This window comes from Ixodes scapularis, unplaced genomic scaffold (genome assembly GCF_016920785.2).
Source record: "Ixodes scapularis isolate PalLabHiFi unplaced genomic scaffold, ASM1692078v2 PGA_scaffold2__306_contigs__length_199485367, whole genome shotgun sequence".
Classification (NCBI taxonomy): Eukaryota; Metazoa; Arthropoda; class Arachnida; order Ixodida; family Ixodidae; genus Ixodes; species Ixodes scapularis.
The window spans coordinates 16820070-16843357 of NW_024609857.1; positions in this window are offsets into that span (position 1 = coordinate 16820070).

Consider the following 23288-nt stretch of genomic DNA (forward strand, 5'->3'; position numbering starts at 1 on the left):
CCATGAGTGGAAGTCTGAAATAATAAATAAAAACGTGCTCTCCTGGCGCAATACACGCAGTAGTTGAGGGTAGTACTGCCGGCTGACTGAACTGCTATTTAAGTAACGAAAAAAAGATATGCTAGTTTATCATTTAGCAAAATAGAACAACAGAGAGCTATAGGCTGATTTTGGAGTAGCCACAACTATTCTAAGAACGCGAACCACTTCACAACGGCAGCCACGAGCGAGAGTTCGGTGTTCGGTAGAGCCCGCCGATACAGCCCAAAGATGGAGAACGGCAACCTCCCGGTTTGTCGTCTGCTAGCGAAGTCGGCGGCGTGCCCTCTCTCTCGTTTTACCCCGCCGAACCCGCTGAACTTCCCGGATGTGTGGAGAGGGCGCTGCGGTCGAACAAAATGGTGCCGCCCAGAGAGCGCTAAATGGAATGGCCCTTATTACAGTACCTAGGTACTTTTTCCTTCCTAGGTACCGTGGTTTACTAAAATGGGTTTACCATCGCTTCTAGAAAACCGGCCCTGGTGTGCGTAGACGCGTGCTTGTTCGTAGACAGCGCGATGATTGTAAACATAAAGTTTACAAACAAGTATAGATTGCATCGAGATTAGTGAAGCGTCTGCACATCAGCACCACCGCTGCTGCGTGACGTCAAAAACGCTGGGTAACGGTTTCTTTTAGGTCTCCGGCGGCTTCTAAAAAGTTCGTATACGCTCATGTCAAATTCTAGTTCTCGCTTTTTTTTTTTTTTTTTTTTTGGAGGCAGACTATTTTGGTGGCTTGCATATGCGCCCCGACTCGTCAGGAGCCTAACCGGCCGACGTGCCACCGCGGACTGCACCGCGTACGTATACGGTCGCTATCACTGCTCTGGACCCTTTAGGCGAAGGCGTCAGCGCGTGTTGTGGTTAGCGCGCTGTTAAGGATGGAGCGGGGCTGACCTCCAGGGCGACTTTCTTTCAGGAAGTTCGAAGATGCCGGCGCGCGTTCCGAGAGGGGAATGCTTCCTCTTCCAAAATGCAGCTTCCATTCGCTGCCCGCATGGGTTGTACGTGTGCGACCGCGCGGCGGACAATGACACCATTGTCTATCCGCGATCTTGTTGTTTTATTTTATTTTCGTGCGTTACGTTCGTGCTTCGCGGTGTCCGTGCGCACCTCGCCTGTAATTCTTGTGAATGGTACATTGTTTGCTAGGTTTTATTTTGTTTTTGTTTCATAGGGTTCTAATTTAGAGTGCGACTATTTCGGTAGCGTCGACTGTGGTAGAGTCACTAGGGCAACCTTGATACGCGCGATAATTTCTTTCGAATAGTTCGTTAAACTTGACTAGCATCAGGGGCATTCGAACCGACGGTCTAAGAATGTATCAGCTTATGGTTCGCAGAACTTAATGTTACATCACTTGGTTTTGCGATGTAGCAGAGTAAAACGGTTGAAACTGATATTATTCCAGGTTACTCAATGGTTCGTATTTAGTTGTTTGCGGCCTCGTTTCTTTTTTTTTTTTTTTTTTTTTAGCTTCACAACAAAATTGTGTTACTACTTATATGGGCCAAACAAAAATCGCAATACCTATTGTTGATAAAGATCGTCTTGATTGAGAAGAAACCGTGCGAGAGCGTATTTTAATTACGTTTTCAGTATTGTATGTCGCGGGTTAGAAAAAGCAGGGCAAGCTTCTCCTACTAATCCCTTCCCTCTTTCCACTTTAGCGGAGCGAATACTCGAGAGGAGGCAGATAGGGAGAGCGGGAAAACCCGCCGGTCATGGCGAGCAGAGAGTTTCGCGGGAGAGACATGCTCTGCTTTACATAACCTGCCACAAACTATACTAGTCACGTGCATTACATGCACGTAATTACCACTGTACAAATTCGTTTCCATAATGAAAACCTATCTTTCCGAGGTGGAAATGAGTGCACAAAGAATTTGGGGTTCACTTGGCTGAGCTTGGCCGACACCATCCGTATTTGCCGTTTAGCATTCTTTAGACATGTGTCCTCAAATCTTCTTACTTAATTACAACACTGCAACAATTAACAAAAAATACATTAAAAAATCATGACCTGCCGCCGTTTTTGGTGTTTTTTTTTACGATTATTATGTTGTTCTTTTGTTTGTTGAGTGTACACAAGGAGAGTTCAGTGTTTACAAACAGGTGCTTACAAGCAGGCGCTCGTGTTACATATGTACGAGAGGGCGCCCGCCACCTTAGCACACGCTAACTACGCGCAAACCGAAACAAGACGCGTGAAATCCATCGAGCATGTTACATCTCTGCCAGAGAAGGGGAAACAAGACCACACACACACACACGCACACACAAAAGCGAAAGGATCATCCTGCACCGTGCAGATTTCGCGGAAACGTACATCTTCTAGAGCGGTCGTTTTTCCTGGCTGCGGTTGCTCTCCATGCAGCAGACAGCGCTGGTTTTGTCAAATTGTCCCCTCGCGAGGAAACCGTGCGCGGGCAGTTTTGCAAAGTGGAACGACGCCTGAGTCGTGTCTTCCCTTTGTCCAGGCGCCGGGAGGAAGATTTACAGCCGACAGGAATCCGGGGTGCCCAGGCGCCGGGGCTTCACGCTCTCGCGGTCTTGACAGAGCCGGTCCCTCGAGCCCCTGACACAAAGGCAACGTGACACAAAGTCGAGAACACGGTGATTACGCCATCGCTCGCCGCTTTCGTTCTTTTTCGCCCAGGCCCAAACTTGTTTACGACAACAGGCAATCTGACTTCCGGAATATTTTTTTTTCTTGATTTTTTTGACGTTTTGCGACACGTAATCGGTCATTTTTCAGCCTGAGGTAAACGCCACGAATGATCATCCCAAGCACAATGTACCAGCATCAAAGTCGCTAACATCGCAAAAACTTTCTCACGCCTATACTGCCAACTTGTGTTCCAAAACGCGTTTTTTTTTTCTTGTTTTTTTTTGTGCATTGGAACGCAAGGAGTAGCACGCCAATCTCAGCATAGAGAAGGCGCAAGGAACACGCGATGACGAGGCAGCCAATGCGGAGCACAAGTTCGTCTGCTTCTTTTGCTGGGGTTGTGGTGACGTCAGAACGCCGAGCTCTGATTAAAGGATAGTGGGTAGACCCTCAAAGCAAGCTGCCTCGAGGTCTACCCACTATCCTTCGCTCAGAGCCAATCAGAGTCCGGCGTCGTTTCTGACGTCACCACAACCTTTGGAAAAGAAGCAGACGAGCTTGCGTCCCGCATTGCGCGCCTCCGTCAATGGTTGAGGTCGGGGAAAAACGAAAGAACGTGGGCGCGTTTAGGGGGTAAACAAGCGCACGAGGTGCCCGAGAAGCACTTGCACGCTGTATGAAGACAATTCCAGTAATCGCCTTCTGCGCGCTGACATCTTCGTCTACAGGGCACGTGGAACGCGTTCTGCGCGTGCGTTGTACCTCTCTTCATGCGGGATATCAGTCGGCGCGCATACGTCGACAGCCCAGTGGCTCGGAATTTTTGTTTTGCTGCGTCACAGACGTTGGAAAGGTGTCTGCACTTTTCCAGCGCTTATTACTCTCGGTCGGAAATGCCCAGTCACTAGGTTGTGTGAACGCATGCACATCATTCAATATCTAACAGAGGAAAGCTATTTCGTATGCCCGGGACGCAATGCACAACCCAGTATTGACAAGCATGGCGCAGCACCCAGGATTCAGAAAGCGATCACCCGCTCTTCCTGAAATCGGGCTGTAACATCGGGTATACTATTACCAAAAACTTGACCAAGTGCTATGGGTTTTCATTTTCTTCGGCGCATTGTATTTTTTTTTTTCGCGATTGCAATTAGATTTTGATGATATATCCTTGTTTTGGTGTAAGCAGGCCTTGCAGTCTACAACGACTCCTGAGCGTGTGAGAAGCGTCAGTTTCCACGGGCAGCGAACCACCTGCAATCATTTGAAGTGACACCGCGGCCTAAACAGTTCGCGCCTAAAGACGAACTGTCTAATTTAAAACTTTGATTGACAAGGGGGGTCGGGGGGGGGGGGGGGGGGGGGGGGGGCATCCTACTGACGATTAAGAGTGAGAAAGCTACCTTAGTCAATCGAGAGATGGCACAAAGCCGTGCTACGTAACATGGATGGGGACCTCCAGCTACTTCCTTCTACGATGAAGAAAACAAACAAAAAAAGCGGGGAAAGGAGAGGGGGGGAGGGTTATTGTTATCGGAAGCGGACACGAGTGTCAAATGATGTCATGTTGTCTCGAGCTTCCAGCAGCGTACAGACGTTGAGAAGGCTTCCCTTAACATCCACATGCCTTATGTAAAACATCACCGTTCTACCGTATTTTCATGGTATCTCACATAACCCGAAGAAAGTGGGAAGTAGAGTAGGTGTTGAGGTTGTGTTTTCGGCACCTAAAAAGTTGGCAGGGCTTTGCAGAAAAGTAAATTCAGATGTTAACAACAAGATCGTGTGCACCAACAAACACCAAAATCAGTTCGTTTCTTGTGTGCAGGGAGTGGTCTATTCCATTCCTTTATCTTGCGGCCTTCGTTATATAGGACAAATGGGAAGATGCTTAAACGATCGACTCAGAGAACATCGATACAACGTTTTTAAAGTCGTGTCAGGGCACTTAGGCGTGCACTGCAGAGTTTGCGGGTGCATTCCTGCCTCCGAAAAATGCAAAGTGGTTTTTTTTTGTTTGTTTTTTTAAATAAATACAGAGTGACGCGGGGAATAATAGAGGCACGTGATATTGCGCGTCTGCGTCCTGATTGTGTTAGTGCCCCGTCACTCGTACTTTCGGATACGAAGCGGCAGTTTTTACAACGACGAGAGCAAAGCAGTGACAGTGTTGCATCGAAAACGTGATATGCTATATATCGTGTGTTTTTTCCTTGATTTTTTTTGAGTGGCACGTTTGCTATTTATAACAGACGCCTACACGAATAACTCTTCAGTTGAAAGTCAGCGCTGTGTCCTGTGGTTTCTTCTACTTCGCCCTTGTCTTTGCGCTGTCTTGTTTTTATCATGCCTACTTACCAACTAGCCCAAACTTCACCGTTAATCAACTACATGCCTTCAGCGTTTCACGCAGAGGATGAGCACTGTCGACCCTGCGTTTTCTTCATCGCCCTATCAAAACAAAGAGGGCGTCGTTCCGTTCTTCATGGGCCCATGGCCCCAAAACGGTTTGGTTTCTTCTGAAATACGATGCTAAACGGTGGTACATAAAAAAAAAATGCCAGGATAAAAAAAACAAAAAAACAAAACCTCAATGACGCGTGGACCCGATCGCTATACCTGGTAAAAAGAGGAAAATGGCGTAAATATTTAACAGAATTGTATCCGATTTGTTGCGATAACCGTAAAACAAAAATATATCGCACGAGCAGCGGCGTAGACTTTCCATTTTCCCGGAAAAGGGGGGGGGGGGGGGGGGGGGGGGCAGGTTGAGAAGTTCTCCGGGAAGGGGGGGGGGGGGGGGGGTGCTTTTCCGCGCAATTTTTTTTTACACCGGCAATTATCAGTAGTTTATTTTCGAGGGTACATTTTACAGTGTATGTATATCGCCATGTGTTCGTCACTGTGTGCTTTATTTTGTTTACATGCCACTACTAGAAGCTCGTTACATGGCACGTAATCAGCGCCTCAGTAACGATCATAGCCCGGGATGCGCTCTGCCCCCCCCCCCCCCCCCCCCCCCCCCCCCTGTAGTCTACGCCTATGCGCACGAGAGAAGCTCTCTTGCCTTTTATGCCCGCATTCACACCTCTCAAACACCGTACAAAAGAGACGGTGTTTGCTGTAGACATGATGACAAAAGTGTCCGCGAACACGCCACAAAAATGTTCGACGCATGTTTGCTTCATTCAGACACATACTACGAACATGTCTGCTGACTGCTGGGTATGATCAGTGTGAACGCGGCTTTAGATAAGGCTTCCATGCGCGCACCTCTATTACGCCTTGATGTCTGTTCAATCGTCGCCTCAAGCGGGTGATGCGCTGCAGTTCTGCATTTGAGAACAATCCTTACAAAACTTGCATGGAGGCGTCAAGAAGAATTCTCGCGTCTCACGCGAACAATAGACTACTTCCACAAACCCCTGCATGCAACAAGGCGCGCGTTGCACTCTGGGAACTAGTTGGCCAGGGAGGAGAGTTGCATATGGTTTCGGTTTCGATCGACACGTCGACAAGAGATTATACACAGAGCGTGGCATGTTTTCTGGTGCCGAGAGCGTCGTTTTTGGTCTCTTAACTAATCTAAATGGCCAGACCTTGGAGTAATAGTAAAAGTCCGAGATGTATAGTTTGTCTTAACACATGCTTGTTGCATTTTTGTACTCGAGCCTTTCTGGTAGCGTTTCGAGGTATGTGAACGAGCCAGTGCTGTGAATCTTTAATCTCCGAAGCTCGGGTATCTCGCTTGTGTACGAGTCAACAAGCTGTAGCAACCAATAAATATGAATACATCGAGCTCGCATTTTACATTAGTGTTGCTGGTCAGGAAGTTTGTTTTGTGCGTCCATAGACGAAATGTACCTTTTTGTAATTACTGTTTTTCTTGATACGCCTAGTACGCTAGGTAAATCTCAGAGGCGCCATCGAAAAGCTCGATTGAAAAGCTCGATTTATGCCGAGATAAATTCAGAGACATCGTTCAGACACAGATCTTGGACGTCAGCTAAAGCTCGTCCAAAAAGGCTTAGCAAGGAGTAGGGGACGCTTGTTAGGGCCTCCGTCGAAGCTAGCCGATCTCAGCGTTGGCGAAAACTTGATCTTCTATCAGCATAAATTTGGATGTGAGATATGTGATGACACAAGGAAGACATCATAGTAACTTTTGTGCTGTAGTGAGGTCGAATTTATTGCGTTTCCTTAAAGTTCATGCGCCACGCTGGGCTCAACTTTGAGACTCCTGTGAGGATGCGGCTTGCTTTTCGCCCAATGAAGTAACAAGAAGCGGACGTTTGGCAAACAAAATACATGTAGGGCTCAAGGTGACCAAATTTCAGTTGTAGTTCGATGGTACTAGACGGGATTATTGAAATTGAGCTCAAAGATGCACTCGTGGGTGAAATGACTAAGCCACGTCTTACTACGTTTGCATACGCACGCACAATATTCGGTGTTTCGTGAACCAAGGAAAGTGCCCCAGGCTTCGTTTTGTATCGCTCAAGAATGAGTGTATTGTACATTCGTGAAAAGTCGGATAATCGAAAAAGCAAGCAGCGCATTCGGTCATGGCGTGATAGCATGAATTGAAGCTGCTGAATCGAAACCGCAACTGAGTAGCCGACTAGTTCCCAGAGTGCACTGTGTGGTATTTCACCGCGATGGGGCGCTTCGATTTTGCAAGAAGTGTATTACGTTCGTAACCGTTGCAGCGAGCAGTATACTGCTCGCTGCAACGGTCACGAACGTAATACACTTTTTGCAAAATCGAAGAAGGTGTCCGATTTACTCTTGGTGTGTTCCAAAGGCTGAAGTCGCAAAAACAAGGCCTTGCGCGGCGTTGTCTTGTGCAGAGTACATAGTGCGGCGAAAACAACTTCCAAAGCTGTGAGCTTGGTTTTTTACCCATGGCGGGAGCACAAAAGAGTCGTCTCATTAGCGATAGAAAACCGTGAATGAACAAAACGGCCCGTTCAGCGGTCTGGCCAGTAGAACTGGAGTAGAAATCAATCCTTTATCCATCAGGAATAAAAAATAAAAAAAAGGAACAAAGCGACGTATAGAACGTAAAAAAGACCTGGAAATCATCACGTTGGATGAGGAGTGCGTGTGTGTGCTATAAAAACGCACTTCCGTATAAGGTCGTGCAGATCAGTCCCCTCTTTTTCATCGTCGAGATATTTCACTTTTGAAAGCGTGGTCATTCGACTGCTACGTTTAATACACGTTTCTTTATTATTATTATTATGTCTGTTTTAAGCAAAACATTGGCTTATACCCGTGCCACACGGGCAACTTGAATGCCATTTACAACGAATGACATTTGTGTTATCGGCGAATCAGCTCGCAATCTGTCGCGCGTGGAATGCTCCTCGCCCGGTGTGTCGCGCGCTGATTGGCCGTCCGCTCATATGTCATTCGTTGTAAAATGCATTCGAGTTGCCCGTGTGGCACGGGTAGTAGATACCACCCTCCACCTCACTACCTGCTAACAAGAAGTTTTCGTGACAGCCCATTTTACGCGAGCGGTGACTTGTGAGCAGAGGTCGGCATTTTAGGTCGCCCTCACTCACCCTCACAGCCACAGTCACCTAAGCCCCTCACTCAACTTCACCCTCACAGCTACACTCACCTTCAGCCCCTCACTCATCCTCACCCTCACAGTCACACTCACCTTCAGCCCTTCACTCACCCTCACTGAACCTCACTGCCCTCACGCACTCACCACCCTCACGGCCCTCACCGCCCTCACCGCCCTCACGGCCCTCACGCCACTCACCGCCCTCACGGCCCTCACGGCCCTCACCGCACTCACGGCCCTCACGCACTCATAGCCCTCACCGCCCTCACCGCACTCACGGCCCTCACCGCCCTCACGGCCCTCACGCACTCATAGCCCTCACGCCCTCACCGCCCTCACCGCCCTCACGGCCATCACGGCCCTCACCGCCCTCACGGCCTTCACGCCACTCACCGCCCTCACGCCACTCACCGCCCTCACGCCACCCACCGCCCCCACGCCACTCACTGCCCTCACGCCACTCACCGCCCTCACGCCACTCACCGCCCTCACGCCACTCACCGCCCTCACTCCCCTCACCACCCTTGCGGCCCTCACACCCCTCACGCCCCTCACCACCCTCACGGCCCTCACGCCCCTCACTCACTCATGGCCCTCACGCCACTCACCGCCCTCACGGCCCTCACGGCCCTCACCGCACTCACGGCCCTCACGCACTCATAGCCCTCACCGCCCTCACCGCACTCACGGCCCTCACCGCCCTCACGGCCCTCACGCACTCATAGCCCTCACGCCAGTCACCGCCCTCACCGCCCTCACGGCCCTCACCGCCCTCACGGCCTTCACACCACTCACCGCCCTCACGCCACTCACCGCCCCCACGCCACTCACCGCCCTCACGCCACTCACCGCCCTCACGCCACTCACCGCCCTCACGCCACTCACCGCCCTCACGCCCCTCACCACCCTTGCGGCCCTCACACCCCTCACGCCCCTCACGCACTCATGGAACCTCACGCCACTCAGGCCAGCTTCAGATGGGGCAATTTCGCCCAGAAACTTTACGTCGCAACACCAGCAACACGGTCCGCCCGCGATCACACGCAGCGACCAGTTGCTACAATTTGCCATCGTCATCATAAAATTTGATTTTTCTTGCACTATTTAGACACAATTACGCGTTATAAACGTCTTTTTATGCATTAAAATCTCGTTAAGAACACTAATGCACCTTTCTGAAACAGTTTATTTCCAAAAAACGATCGATTTCAAACTAGAACCAAGTCTTTCGGTGTCATCATCACCGGCACGAGGTATCACGTGAAAATTTTGCGTCCCTGATTGGATGCAGCCGCTTCAAACGTAATCGAATTGCTCCGAGTTGCTTGCTTATTTCGAGCCGGACCCGATCTCAGCAATTCGTGTCGATCTAGGAAAAGCTAGAGAACGACCCGCCATTAACTCCAAAATTGCTGAGAAAGATGCTCGATCTGAAGGGCGCCTCACGCACTCACCGCCCTCACGCACTCATGGCCCTCACACCACCTCATGCACTCACCGCCTTCACGGCCCTCACGCCTCTCATGTCACTGCCCTCACGCACTCATGGCCCTCACCCCTCACCGCCCTCACCGCCCTCATGGCCCTCACGGCCCTCACGGCCCTCACCACCCTCACGGCCCTCACGGCCCTCACAGCCTCACGGCCCTCACCGTCCTCACAGCCCTCACGGCCCTCATTCACCCTCACTCACCGTCACACTCATGAATTTTCCTGGTTCAGAAACTCACCCACCCTCACCTCACCTGTGAAGATGAGGGTGAGTGAGGGTGAGTGAGGGCCCTCATGAGTGAGGTTTGCCGAGGTATGCTTGTGAGCATGTGAAGTGAAAACAACGAGTAGGGGTTCCTGCATAAGCTTGCTTCTCCTATATTGAAAGCTGACATTGAATATAAAATGGAAATCATGCTCGCATGTTTCGTTCCATCCGGCATACAGACAAAGAAAAGCACTCCAGTCCGGATACGATTATTGCTGAATGTATCTCACTCCTAGTGCATTCGGTACACATTTGATAATGCTTCGACATCTTACGACTTTAGGTCGTGCAGGGAAGCGTCATCAAACCAGCCTGGTAAACCTAGAGGTTACACGCTCAAAATAACAAACTCTGTTGTTCTAAACCTCCTGTTTAATGTACACACACACACACATGTATACATATATATATATATATATATTACAGGGAACTATATGCATCATTGCCAACAAGTTAACTCGACGCTTCCTGCCCAGCACTAAGTGCGTAAATAAACGTCGGACACAGATGTCCCAGATGAATGGAATCACCTGAACCACGTGCCTTCACTGTCTCACGTCCTTCTCGACGATGGACGCCACTATGCACGCGAGACACAGGGGTCGACCGCAGTTTCTACTACACCGGTTATTGCACCGGCACGTTGTCTGTGTGCACGCGGGAAACAAAAGAATCGGCCGCCACCGCGCAGAGAGAAGGAGAACGCTCCTGATTAATTCCCTCCCCGCAATTAGAAGAGCGTTGTTCCGTCGTGCTCCGTTTTGCTCCGCGACCGCCCGCACCCTCCCGAGGGACTGTCCCACCCTATATAGGCCCCACAACCGGCTGACCCCTTGACCAGCTAGAAGAGTGACGCCGCCAGTCACACGCCAGGAAACACGTCCACTACGGGGAAAGCGACCGTAGTAGGCGAGGAGGCGAGGAGAAGGGGGCCCCAGTTACGCTGTCCGGAAGATAGAGAGAAAGAAACCGAGAGGCCCAACCGTGGCCCGCTTCCCCGAGGGAAGCCCCGGACAATGTGAGCTTCTCGCCACATCGTCTTGGCGAGAAAGTGTGGAGCCCCCTTCTCGCCGCCGTGTCCGTTGCGGCTCGCGCGGAGTCAGCGCGGCTCACTGAATAAAACAATGGCATCCGCTTCCTCCTCCAATGAGCGATAGCATCAAAGTGACCCCGCGGGGGAGGGAACGCATCCTCGGTGTCGTATAAAAGCCGACGGTGGCCCCAGGTGACATCGCAGTGCACTGTGTGGTGTCCTCCCCCAGAAAGTGAGAGTCCGTCTTTGACGAGCGACGGGGACTGCGACGCTTGGGTGGGATCTCCTCCGCGTGTCTTCATCGTCCACGAGGAGTTGCGCTCCCAGGTGAGTGTGTCCTCCGGCAGCCCCTTCGTCGCTCTGCAGAACGTCGACAAGACGACAAGACGATCGGCCCGACACTCGGATTACGCAGCTCGCGACCCGGCGGCGTGGATTTGATGACGGAAGGGGACGCTGGCGCGTGCCTGCGATGTTGACCGGTGGCTGTGTGACTCGGAGTCGCGCCGGTTCTGGAAGGCTCGCAATGGATTTGCGTACGGCGGCTGACCGGTTCGGCTGGATGGAAGTTGACGCGCCGCCCGCCAAATTGACCGGCACGGACTTATCGTTTGGGTGGTAGCGCGGTGTAGCAGAGAGGCTGGCACCAACGAACGAGATCCTTTCCTCGACGAAGGATTCGACAGCCGTGATAAAGGCCTCCCATAATAGGAGCAAACCCCAGTGCGTTAGGATGAAGATCGAATCCAAAGCCTCTTTGGTTTAAGTTCGATAGTAACGCCGCGTTTTCAGCCATCACATGAAAGGCTTCACATCTGGACTATGTTGGAATAGCGCAAAACGCAGGACCTTTTTTTTTTTTTATTTCAGCGTAGAACATTTTTGTTCATTTTTTTTTTTTAAGATATAGGAAGCTTAGTGCAGCTGTCAGCTTGTTTACATCCCGGATTTGTTAGTTGCGCGACCTCTAGACATTGTTCTGCGCAATGATAATTAAATTATTAGCAGGGCTGTATATAGCTTTCTATTAACTCACATCATTTTCATTTTAATAACTAGCTTTCTCGTTGATTAGGCTTATATTATTCCAAGATGTCAGTTTAAGAAAAGGAGGCAAGCATTGGTTTAAATGCTGTTTCACAGAACAAACTGGTAGCACGGGGTAATTTGAGACAACTGCATGCACTCATATAACGTATTCAAATTTCATTCTCAAACAGGATACTCGTTTGTCTCGCAGCGTGCGCAGTTCTAGTTTTTTCTATAATGTAAATTGAAGAACCTAGGAAACCTGTCGTATCCTTTTTTTCTGTCTCTATGAAGAATTGCGGTATTTCACACTCTTCCCATTCTCATTTTGGTAACTTCTTTGTTTGCCCTTCACAATTTATCGTTGATATTTTTCTTCGGCAAGAATTGCATTGCATGTTTCCTGGAATATTCATATCTAAAAGCAGCGAATCGAAACCTTGTATTCTTCGATGATCCCCTGCCGTTTTCTATGCTTCACTGGTGAACGCGCAGTTGAAGCACCGTCGAAAACAGCGAGCTTGTGACGCCCTAACAAAGACGCACCATCGCGTCCAACCTGTCAGCGGCAAAATGTGCTTTACGACACGTGACTTGAAAGATCCATGGGCACGTAGAAGCCGCACGACGAGTGCGAGAACGTCAGCACGAGTCGTTAGTTTCGATGATATCGCCGGCTTTGTTGCACAAAAGTGATTACCGATAAGATCTTCACGAGCGTCAGCGTTGCGTGGCGATCCCACGCGCCTCGCAGCGTCACACACAGGGTTGCCTGACGAGGACAATGGCGCAGCCGAGCGTGGCGAAACTTGGGGGCTTTGAAAGGACCTATTGCTTCTTCTGCGACACATTCTCCTGGTGACCTTTCGGCACTCAATCAAGTTTATGAAAGCGTCCATTTTTTCTTCGGATAGTTTTTGTAATTTGGACTATAAGAGACACGTCAAATGAAAGGATGTGGAAATGAGTCGGTCTGTCTTACATCTCGAAGATATATATAAAAATATGTAAAACAATCGACTTTCCGGTTGTATTGCATCAACAAAAAAATTCCGCTCTTGGTTTTAATTAAGCACGTGTATTTCTCGAAACGTTTAAGTATCCAAGTCATCCCGGCTGCGTATTCGGAAAAGCTTGTAAAGCAAGCCAACAGGACCAATTTCAGCACTCTGATTGGTGCGTTTTGGACGTGACATCGCCCGGTTTATTGGGGGGTTGGGGGGGGGGGGGGGGGGGAGAGGGGAAGAAGAGAGGAGAGGAGGTGGGCCAAGGCTTAGATAAACACGCTTGCATAATTCAAACGCAAACATTTTCCCGGCTGCCAGGTTTGCTTATTGGATAAAGACACATTCGCGCAGCAGCATTTCCTAATGTTTTCTTACGTTGGTTTATGAGTCCCTCCCCGGTACATCCATGCTTCCAGTGTTCAAAGCTAGCCACGTTTCATACGAGCCACGGATGTCCAAGTGATTCTCGGCCTAAGCGAACGTAAGCTCCCGTACAATGGCACAACGTAAGAAAACGGTGGGTGCTGCATGAACCAGTCTAAAAACCCATTCACACAGGGGCGCTTGCTTCCGTTTTCTTACGTTGGGTTATGAATCACCAAGACATCGGATGTTTTGCAAGTCACGTGCAAAGTTACTCCTTCAATCGGTTTCCATGCTTCATACGAAGCGCGGATGTCCCGATGACTCTCGACGTAAGCAAACCTAAGCTTTTGTAACGTAACGTCAGGAAACTGGGCTATTAGCGGCGAGACGTTTTGGTGGCGCCCTCCTATGGTTTCCTCTCGTGACGTAATTACATGACGAACAATAAGTTCGACGGTGTTTATAATTAGCACGGTGGAAGCTTGATATCATTCCGCTCTGAAACCAACACTGCCAACACCGTCAAAATTGATGTTCTTACATTACTCGTCGATGAGAACACCTTTGATGACGTCATAGTCAGCATTCGGCTAATCGTGGAAGGCCGACCACAGCAACGCTTTTGATCGCGCCCGTCGCCAATATGAACTGGCCTTTAAGCGTAAGCAAATCAAAAATGTTTGCCCGTAAATGAGTTTAGGCATGTTTATCTAAGCCTCGGCCCCCTCTCCTCTCTCTCCCCAATATAAATCAGGCAATGAAGACGCGCTAATTAGAGTGCCGGAATTGGTCCTCTTGACTTACTTCACAAGCTTTTCCGAATACGCGTCCGACGTTGATTCGTATAAACGAAATGCGAGCCACCCTACACACCGCATATTGTATCGCAATCAGTCACGACAGTTTGTTTATCTTGGTTTGAACATATGAGTGGACAGCTTACGTAGTACCGGTAATGTAATTTGGTTTTCAACGTTATTTGGCTGGTTACGAGGGGAAACTCAGAAAATGAAGGAGCTCAAAACAATATCGCCGCACTGCAAAGGGATCAGTGCTTTCCCGCAGTGCGAAGCGATTGTGCAAAGAAAGCAACTTTACGAAGAGGTTAATTTCGAGAGCGGAAAGGTAGTACGAAACGATGATCCCTCCGTCGGTGCACATAATCTATCGTTATTAATACAGAATCAGTGATCATGACGGCAGGACAGTTTAGTAAGATACCTTATCTACACGAAAAAAAAATAATATTAAAACTACAATCAATTTTTTTTTTTATCAAATAAAACCTAGAGTTGGAGTGAGCATAACATGAATGTTTATATTTGATAGAAGGGTAACTGGTTTCACACGGAGTAGAAACGAAAAAAAAAAAACAACAAAAAGAAAACGTCTGAGCGTTTAGTTTTGACAACAAAAAAGGAAACCCTATACAAAATGAGTGTCCTTTATAGTTCAGTCTCACTTTGTTCGCGTAGATTGGGGGAGGGGGGGGAGCAATTCTGTTTATATTTTGTTAGCAAAGATATTTGTTTTCGCTTTAGCACTGGTTTTGTCTACGAAGAAGTATAAAAAATAACACTTTTTTATTGTGTTTTTTGTTTTTTTTATTTGTAGTTGGGCAAACGGGGTAACTATTTCTGTTTTCATATTTCGTTGCCGTTTGGAGCTTTCGGTGCTCTAGCTAGCAGCCTGTATAATCGCGGGAATTTTAGAGACGAGTGGTTTAAGGCTTATTCAGGACCTTGTATCGAGCACGCGACCTCGGATGAGTTCCTGGTTGCACGTGGGAAACTACCTTGGGCGCACTCTTTCAGCCTACAGATCAATCGAAACTGCGCGCTTGTTGGAGTTTGAAATTTAACTGAACGTGGAACCCAATCCCGGAAATTACTAACCCCAAATTCACTGAGAACCCTAACGCCCCGAATATCACACGAATTTGCAACAATATTAAACACAGTCAAAACAATCGTGGACGTTGTGCCCCGTTCAAAGAAAAGAAAGCAGCTTGCAATGTAGAACCATATCTCTCTCTCTCTCTCTCTCTCCCTCGTTAACTACACGAACCTTCTGAGCTGAGCAAACTTGTTCCGTCTTCCAATAGCTTCCACACTCTAAAAAAAGCCCGTGCGTCTACTTTCCCTTACAACACTCGGAGAGCCAATCACGACAACTTACGGAGGCAGCTCAGCGAATGACAATGCCGAAACATATGTTTAGGCCAAAAAACGCAGTCTGAGTTGTGACATTAAGCAATGCAAGCGTGACGTTTTGCATTGCTTAATGTCGCAACTCAGACTGCGTTTTTTGGTTTAAACGTATGTTTCGGCATCGCCATTCGCTGAGTTGCCTCCGTAAGTTGCGCTGATTGGCTGTCCGAGTGTTGTGCGTGAAAGTAGACGCACACACATTTTTTTAGAGTGCAGTAACCACCTCCTGCGCGCTTTTTCCAGCAAGACGCGTTTTAACTGCGTCCTGTAGCCGTCTTTTGCGCAACATCAGACATGCGTTCGCAGCCCAGTGACGCAGCATGTTTTTTTCGCCCGGCTGATAAGCGCTGGAGAGGGGCATAGTAACCGACAAGAGAACAACGGCAGGGAGGAGCTTCAGTTGTCCCGCCTCCAGCGCGAGCATTGTACCTTCGACAATGCTTCTGCGTCTCGTGGGCCTCGAGCGTGCACGCGCAGCCGAAGCACAACGGAAGGCAACGAACGCCTGTTGGAGGCCGGGCGTTCCAAAGAGACGGCCTGACGTTCCCCCCCTGTTAGTGACCCTCGCGTAGCGACCCCAGAGGCCCCGCGCGGTAGAAGCAAATGCGGCATAGCGACCGGCACGCAAATGAGCTCTCGATCGTGCCCTATGCGAAACCAGGTGTCAAAATCGCCGTTCCTCCGAAGCGATGACCCCCTCTCGGCCATTACCGATTATTCACGGCCCCCTAGTGCAACAAACTGGGCGTCATGCGATGCTTGGGAGACCCGATGACGTAATGCGGGTCTTTAGCCCCCATTCGCACCGAGAAGTGCGTCTCATGAAGGGGATCTCGCGTCGCTACGGGCCTACAACACTTCCGCCTGCTCAAACGTGTCTCTCACGGGTCATGCCTGTTTAATCGGCGTGCGGCTTAGAGTACGCGTGGCTAAAGCCAGTCTGGCACCTTCCCGTTACAATTCGTGTGCCGTCCTTTTTTTTCTTCCGCAATTTGTGTTATCCGGGAAGGAAAGAGAGAGCAAAGGGAGATACGACTTTCTTCGAGTTGTGTTTTTCTTATTGTTTTGTTGTTGTTCAATTGTCACGCCAGTCAGAGGACGTCGTCGGTGCACTCTCGGTTTTGTCGATCTCTTTGTGCGTGACGTCCTTGTACGGTTGTGCAAGAAGCCCCTAGACGCGCGACGGCCGTTCGCCTGCCCTTCCGAAGCACCGCGTATGTATTGTACGAGCCTCCAGGCACCGCGTGCCGACTTCATTCAACTTGGGGGACGTCGACGAGCGCCTTGACCGGAGAAGGGAGTGATGACGACGTGTACGCGTTTATTCGGGCGATGCGATCGTTTCTCTTCGAGCTTTTCAGCATTAGTGTTACGTTACATGGGGTATGTCATATATATTTGAGCAAGACTAACCAGTCGAAACGTCCCCGACGTAGCACAACCAGATAACAATTTTGTTAGTAATTTGTTCTCGACAATTTTGACGAAGTATATAACGCCCGTGCTTACTACAGGACAATTTTAGTGAACCATACGCCTAAAGTTTTATTAATGTCCACAAATTTAATTTTATTATTTATTTAAAATATCAGGGCTCGTTGTCGTCAGTGAGTCCACCTTTACCGGAAATCGCCAGTTCGAGGTGGTTGGGCAGAGAATTGCCTCGGACAGCCAATCACCGAGAGTTAACACTCGGACAGCCAATCACCGCGAGTTACGAAGGCAGCACAGCGAATGACGATGCCGAAACATATGTTCAGACCAAGAGACGCAGTCTGAACATTAAGCAATGCAAGCGTGACGTTTTACAATGATTAATGTCACAACTTAGACTGTGTTTTTTTGGTCCAAACTAATGTTTCGGCATCGTCATTCGCTGAGCTGCCTCCGTAAGTTGCGGTGATTGGCTCTCTGAGGTGTTCTGCGAAAAAGTAGACGCTCGGTCTTTTTTTAGATTGTGGCGCATAAAAGGGCTTGACGTTGCACGTGCTTGCACCAGCAAAGGAAGTTAAAGTACTTTCCTCACTCTGGGATGCGAAAAACATTCCACCAGGCGGCAGGAGAAAATGAGGATGGCACAGGCACAAGGTGCTGCTTTCTTTTTGGGTTCTGGAGCCCTTTACGTTTCAAACAAAGAAGGCGATATTTGTCTCTGGGATATTCTGCGCACTCGGAAAGATGGGAGCGAGACAAGGGGTCCTGTCTCACTTGGACTACGAAACGAGGGCTAATTAAAGAGACGCCATAACCATTCGCGCGTGTTGAGCAGACGCGCTCGCCTTGACAACAGACTTCGAACAAAAATATCGAAAGAGGCTATTTTCTGCCAGGGCGGAAAGGAAAAAAAAAAAAAAAAAAAGAAAGCCTCATTCAAATGTGCTTGAAATAAAAGTTAATATCCTATAAATCATATATATTTTTCCTTTATTATCAAAATCAGAGCTTACCCCCCCCCCCCCCCCCCCCCCCCCGAAAAAAAAAAAAAAACTTTTTTTAGGTAGATTGAAGATTATAATCAACAGGAAGGATGAAGAGAGAAAACATTATCCTTCTAAGTAGTAAAAAAATTCGCAACGTTGGGCTTTCTTTTGCACTTCGATCTCATCTAATTCGTATTAAAAAATACAACTTACGTACAAAAAAAAAAAAAAAGCTGACGGATGAAGCAGTGCGTGGTGAGGCCGTATTTAGGAGATCAAATGTACGTACTCTCAAGAAAAACGGTCATTTATAACATTGTTAAAAGTTCTTAAAGCAAAGAAAAAACAAAACAAAAAAACGATGCGTTATAAAATAAGGGAATATACGAAAACTGCAAGTGTTCTACGGCAAAACCGATAGATGGCTCCAGCATGTTCAATGAACACACTCAATGAACATGCAAAATGTGTAACTGGAAAGGGCAACAGAAATGCAGCTGTAATGAAAAAAATAGAGCACTGTGGAACTATAGTAGGTATGAAGTGGTGAGGGAGATCCGGATAGGAATTTGGTTCCTCGCCTGACTTTCGCAAATGCCAGCTTTGTGCATAAAACTGGACGTCCAGACAGGGCTAGAAATAAAGAAACGTGGAGGAGGTAGATTCAATCTGGGAGCACATAGTAAAACAACGAACCAAGGTATAAAGGTCGATATGGTACGGTCTTCAATCGAGGGCAGGGAAGCTAGCAGTAAGATAGAATTTGAGGATAGGCTAAGAAAAAAATAGATGCAGAACGATGGACACGAAGAGTTCTTAGTTATTTACACACGTGAAGCGTCGATACAAAATAGAAAAAAAGCGGACTAGCACACTTAGACCGAAATAGATGGGCGATAGCAGGGAGGCGGATGAGAAAATCAAGCTTAAGAAGAGAGTTAAAGAAACAGGTGGAGATATGGGAAGCAATTCGACAATTCTAGGCGAAGCTCTTTGTTGTTCGAGGCGTGGACGGGAGTGTTGCGGACTAAGACATATAGAGCGAGATATCAGGAAGTAGACACGGTGCGTGGTGCTCGCGGAGAGAAAGACGGCTGAGCACTTGATACTTTATTGTGAGGGGCTTCACCCTGTAGTAGTAGTTGAGGAGGCGAGTGATTTAACAAACGCACTGGGATTTAGAGATAGTCAGGGAAAAATAGACACGGGGAAAGTGGAGATATCCAAGAAGAGATTACCTGACTGGTTGCATGGGACGAGGGAAGGATGAACATTTTCTTATTTCCATCCGGGAGACCCGTAGCGCGGGTGGTGTGGGCATCTGGTTACACAGAGGCGCCTCCGTCGTACGGATCGAATATAGCTTTTAAGAAAAAAATCGCTATATATAGAACTCTATGTTAAATAAATGTTAAGAAAAAAAAAAAACACTGGCTAGGTGGCGCAAGTCGCCGGCTTATTCAAAGGGTTCAGCATCATCCATCTATCCATCCATCCATCCATTCGTCGTAAGAAGTTTTAAGGCGCACAGTCGTGAACAACGGGACGTGCGTGAATCAGCCTTCGGAAAGATCAAACTGTTCGCCCAGGGTTTCACTATTTATTCCAAGTGGCTCGTGTTTTGAAATATTCATGTATTAATGCAATTAAAGTTTGTCCTCGACCATTTCAAGCACAACTAAGGTTGCTTATCGCTAGCATTTACAACAACAAAATATTTCCCATCCTTAAAAAAAAAATACAATCTTGGTTAATGACTACTGTTAAGAGTTTTTTTTTTTTTTAGGTTAATTGTAAATACTATACGGGATCATCAAATTTAGAAGGTATTTTTCATGAAAATAACTTTCTAGGCTCTGGTGCATCGGAACGAATAATGGATCGGTCTTATCAAAGAACCCACTGAGATAAGAGGACGTATTTGAGAACCGATATAAATATCATTGGCAATCAAGTAAACTTAAATAAAGTAAAATAATCTTGACTTTGTTTAAGAATGATAAATTTAATTTACTTTGTTGTCTGAATTGAAGTTGAAAACTTTATATATATATATATAGTGGTGCATGCTATTAGCGGGGAGACTCGGAAAGCGTGCTGGGCATGGTGGAATTCGGCAGAATATTTCCGGGAGGACTGACCTCACTTGCTTATTTTTTTTCTTCTTTTTTTTTTCAACAAATTTGATTTTGTGGAATTACTGAGGATATTATTAAAGTTGTTAAGGGGCATTAACTCATTCGTACGAAGTGATGTATATTATAAATATAATAAACGTGCAGTCAGGCAAAAAAAAAATCGAAGTTGTTTTGATAGAGATTATGAAAAAACAAATGCAATGAGAATATTCTGCTTGTTTGCTATGCTTGGGAGAAGAGCGTGTTGGTTCAAGTCATGGATGATGAAAGAATAAAACAATTAAAACAGGGACAACACAACCACATCTTTCAACTAGCAGCAGACGAGTAAACTTTCAAACAGCCAGCAGCCGACTACACCCAGGAGAATATTCTCTTGCATGTTTTCATGCATCTCAAAACCTCGCGTACTTATTTTTAATGTTAGGACTTTTTGTTTTTTAGCTATTAACACGAAATCTTATGACCCAGTGTTTCAGAAAGACGATTTGACATTCTCTAATGATAGAGTGTTTATTAGGGCGTACCTTGTAGATTTACAAATATTGTTTCTCCAGATACCGGTCATTAGAGGTCGGCGCATACTACGTCGACTTTCTTGTCAGGCTCTCCCTGGAGCCCAAATGCCCTCGCACCACCTGTGCGGCATCCTCTCAATGCTGCTGAAGCCACCTTTTGGGAGTTCCTCGGGAGATGCTGCTTCCAGCGTATTAGTGACCACGAAATGATCCGTCCTCGTAGGGATTTTTTCAAGCCACCCATTATGCGATAAGTTCTAGGGGCCCGGCCAGCTCGTACCCGTCGGCGACCAAACGTTTGACTGGTATGTCGTAGGACCAATCGGACGTCGTATAGGACCAGTCATTAATCAATATGGTATGCCTCACATAATAAGAAACAATGGGCGAATTATGATCGTGTATTTTATTTATTTTATTATATCTGTTTGGAAAACGAAACTACTTGCCCGCCTTATTTCTCTAAAGCCTCAAAAAACAGAGATCCAGAGCAGGGTGTTCTGTTTTCACGCAAATTGTGTTGGGTATAAACGCCAAAACACGGCACAATCCCACAACAGTGCTGCAGCCACGTGACACTTCTCTGTCAATACTTTTAGTGCACAATGTTGTTACTGTACCTGGAAAGCACGTGGTTGGGAGAGTACGTAGGAACCACGCCTCCTTTCTCTCTTTCTCTCTCTCTCTGCCCCTATCGATCCCTCCCCTTACCCAGCATTAAATGTATTATTATAATGCAATTAATGCAAAGGTGCAAGCGAGCTGGACAAGAATGACAATAATAATCCCTGGAGAAGGGGAACAAAGGGAACAAGGGACAAACACAAATCTCCAAACACAGTCAGGTGACTCTTGCGCGACCAGTCGCCTAGCTGTGTTTTTCGGTCGCGCACCAGTCACTCGGCTGTGTGTGGAGATTTGTGTTTGTCCCTTGTTCCCTTTGTTCCCCTTCTCCAGGGACTTTTATTGCCAAAATTAATGTTGGCGCCCTTCCAACGCCTCGTAGACGACGAGCCCGCGTCGTGCTGAATTTTCGACGTCCCCTAAAGAGGCAAACGCAAGGCGCGGATTGGACGCCAGGGCTACGTCAGCGATCGGCTGCGATTCGTATCCAATCAGCGAGGAGACGAGTCCTGGTCGAATGCCGACGCACCACCGCTCGTATACATCACGTAAAAGACACGGTGCTCGCCGCAAACATGATGACGACAGGATCATCGGCGGACACGCCTTAAGAAAATGTTTCAGGCATATTTGCCAACATGTCGGCAGACGGTTTGTTTTGCATGCACAGTGTGGACAGCCATACAAGGAGGAAACACGCCTCAGACAGACTGTCTCCCGTACGATGTGTGAGTAGTGTGACAGCCAGCTTTGGATTTTCCAACAACCTAAACCTTCTGGGTAGTATATGGAAGGCGTTGCGTACGGCATATATAGCCTCGATACATATTCCCAAACATCAATAGCTTTGAATATTAGTATATGATATATAGTATATACATATACAACGTAACTGCTTTGCTTTCAAAGAACAACATTGCGTTCATTTCAAAATGCACTGGTAGGCGGTAGTACGCATTGGGCAGTAGGCTGAAGATTGCTTTTATTCAAACCAATTCTGAAAAAAAGAAAAGAAAGAAGTGCTGTTTTTCTTGTTTTGTGACATCAGACAAAGGATGCGTATGGGCTGGGTGACGTGGCGACGCCATTTATTTTTGAAGGATTCAGGGTCGAGCCTCTCCTCCAGTCATTATGATGTAAAAAAAGATATTGGTGAGTGCGCGACCAAAAGCGTCGCTGTGGTCAGCCTTCCAGGATTGGCCAAGAGCTCGCTATCGCGTCTTGAAATAGGATCGATGACGCTCGCATTGACCGAAGTAAGGGTAAAGTCAGAACGTCAGCTTTGGTGGTCTTGGTTTAAAGGGATATTGAATAAAAACATTTAGATATACCTCTCACGTTCAGATATAAGTTAAACATGATCAACAGTATCTGCTAATGACAATTGCACATTTGTATTTTGAACAAATGGCTATGCGTTTCGTTCCAAACGGCCGATTCTACCGTTCTCACGCACATAATCGAACTTGTCATTCGCAGCTGATGGTAAGTAACCTGGATCACAACCAATGAGATAGATCCTAATTGTGACGTCACTGGGAAGAACCATGGGAGGGCACCGCCATTACATCTCGCCGTGAGCCCCTAATGTATAGGGGCTGTAGCACTAGCATATATCCTCACGCGTGCACAAAAAAAATAAAAAAATAAATAGGGTAATTTAAAAAAATTAATTCGTTTTCAACGCTCCAGATCGCAAGTTCCGGGGCAACTGTACCTCCTCACCACGCATTCTCACCTTTTTTGTTCCCAGAAAATTGGACAGACGAGACAAGGAGACCAATCGCTCATTCCCAAAGGTCCCTAATCTCAAAGAGCAGCGCGGTAACGAGAACCGACGCCCGAACCAGCGTTAAAACAACCGGACGAGAAAGAAAGAAAAATGCACCTCCGCCGACGGTTCCGCCCCGGTTAGCCACAAACATTCCCGCCCGAAATCTCCGGTTGACATCTG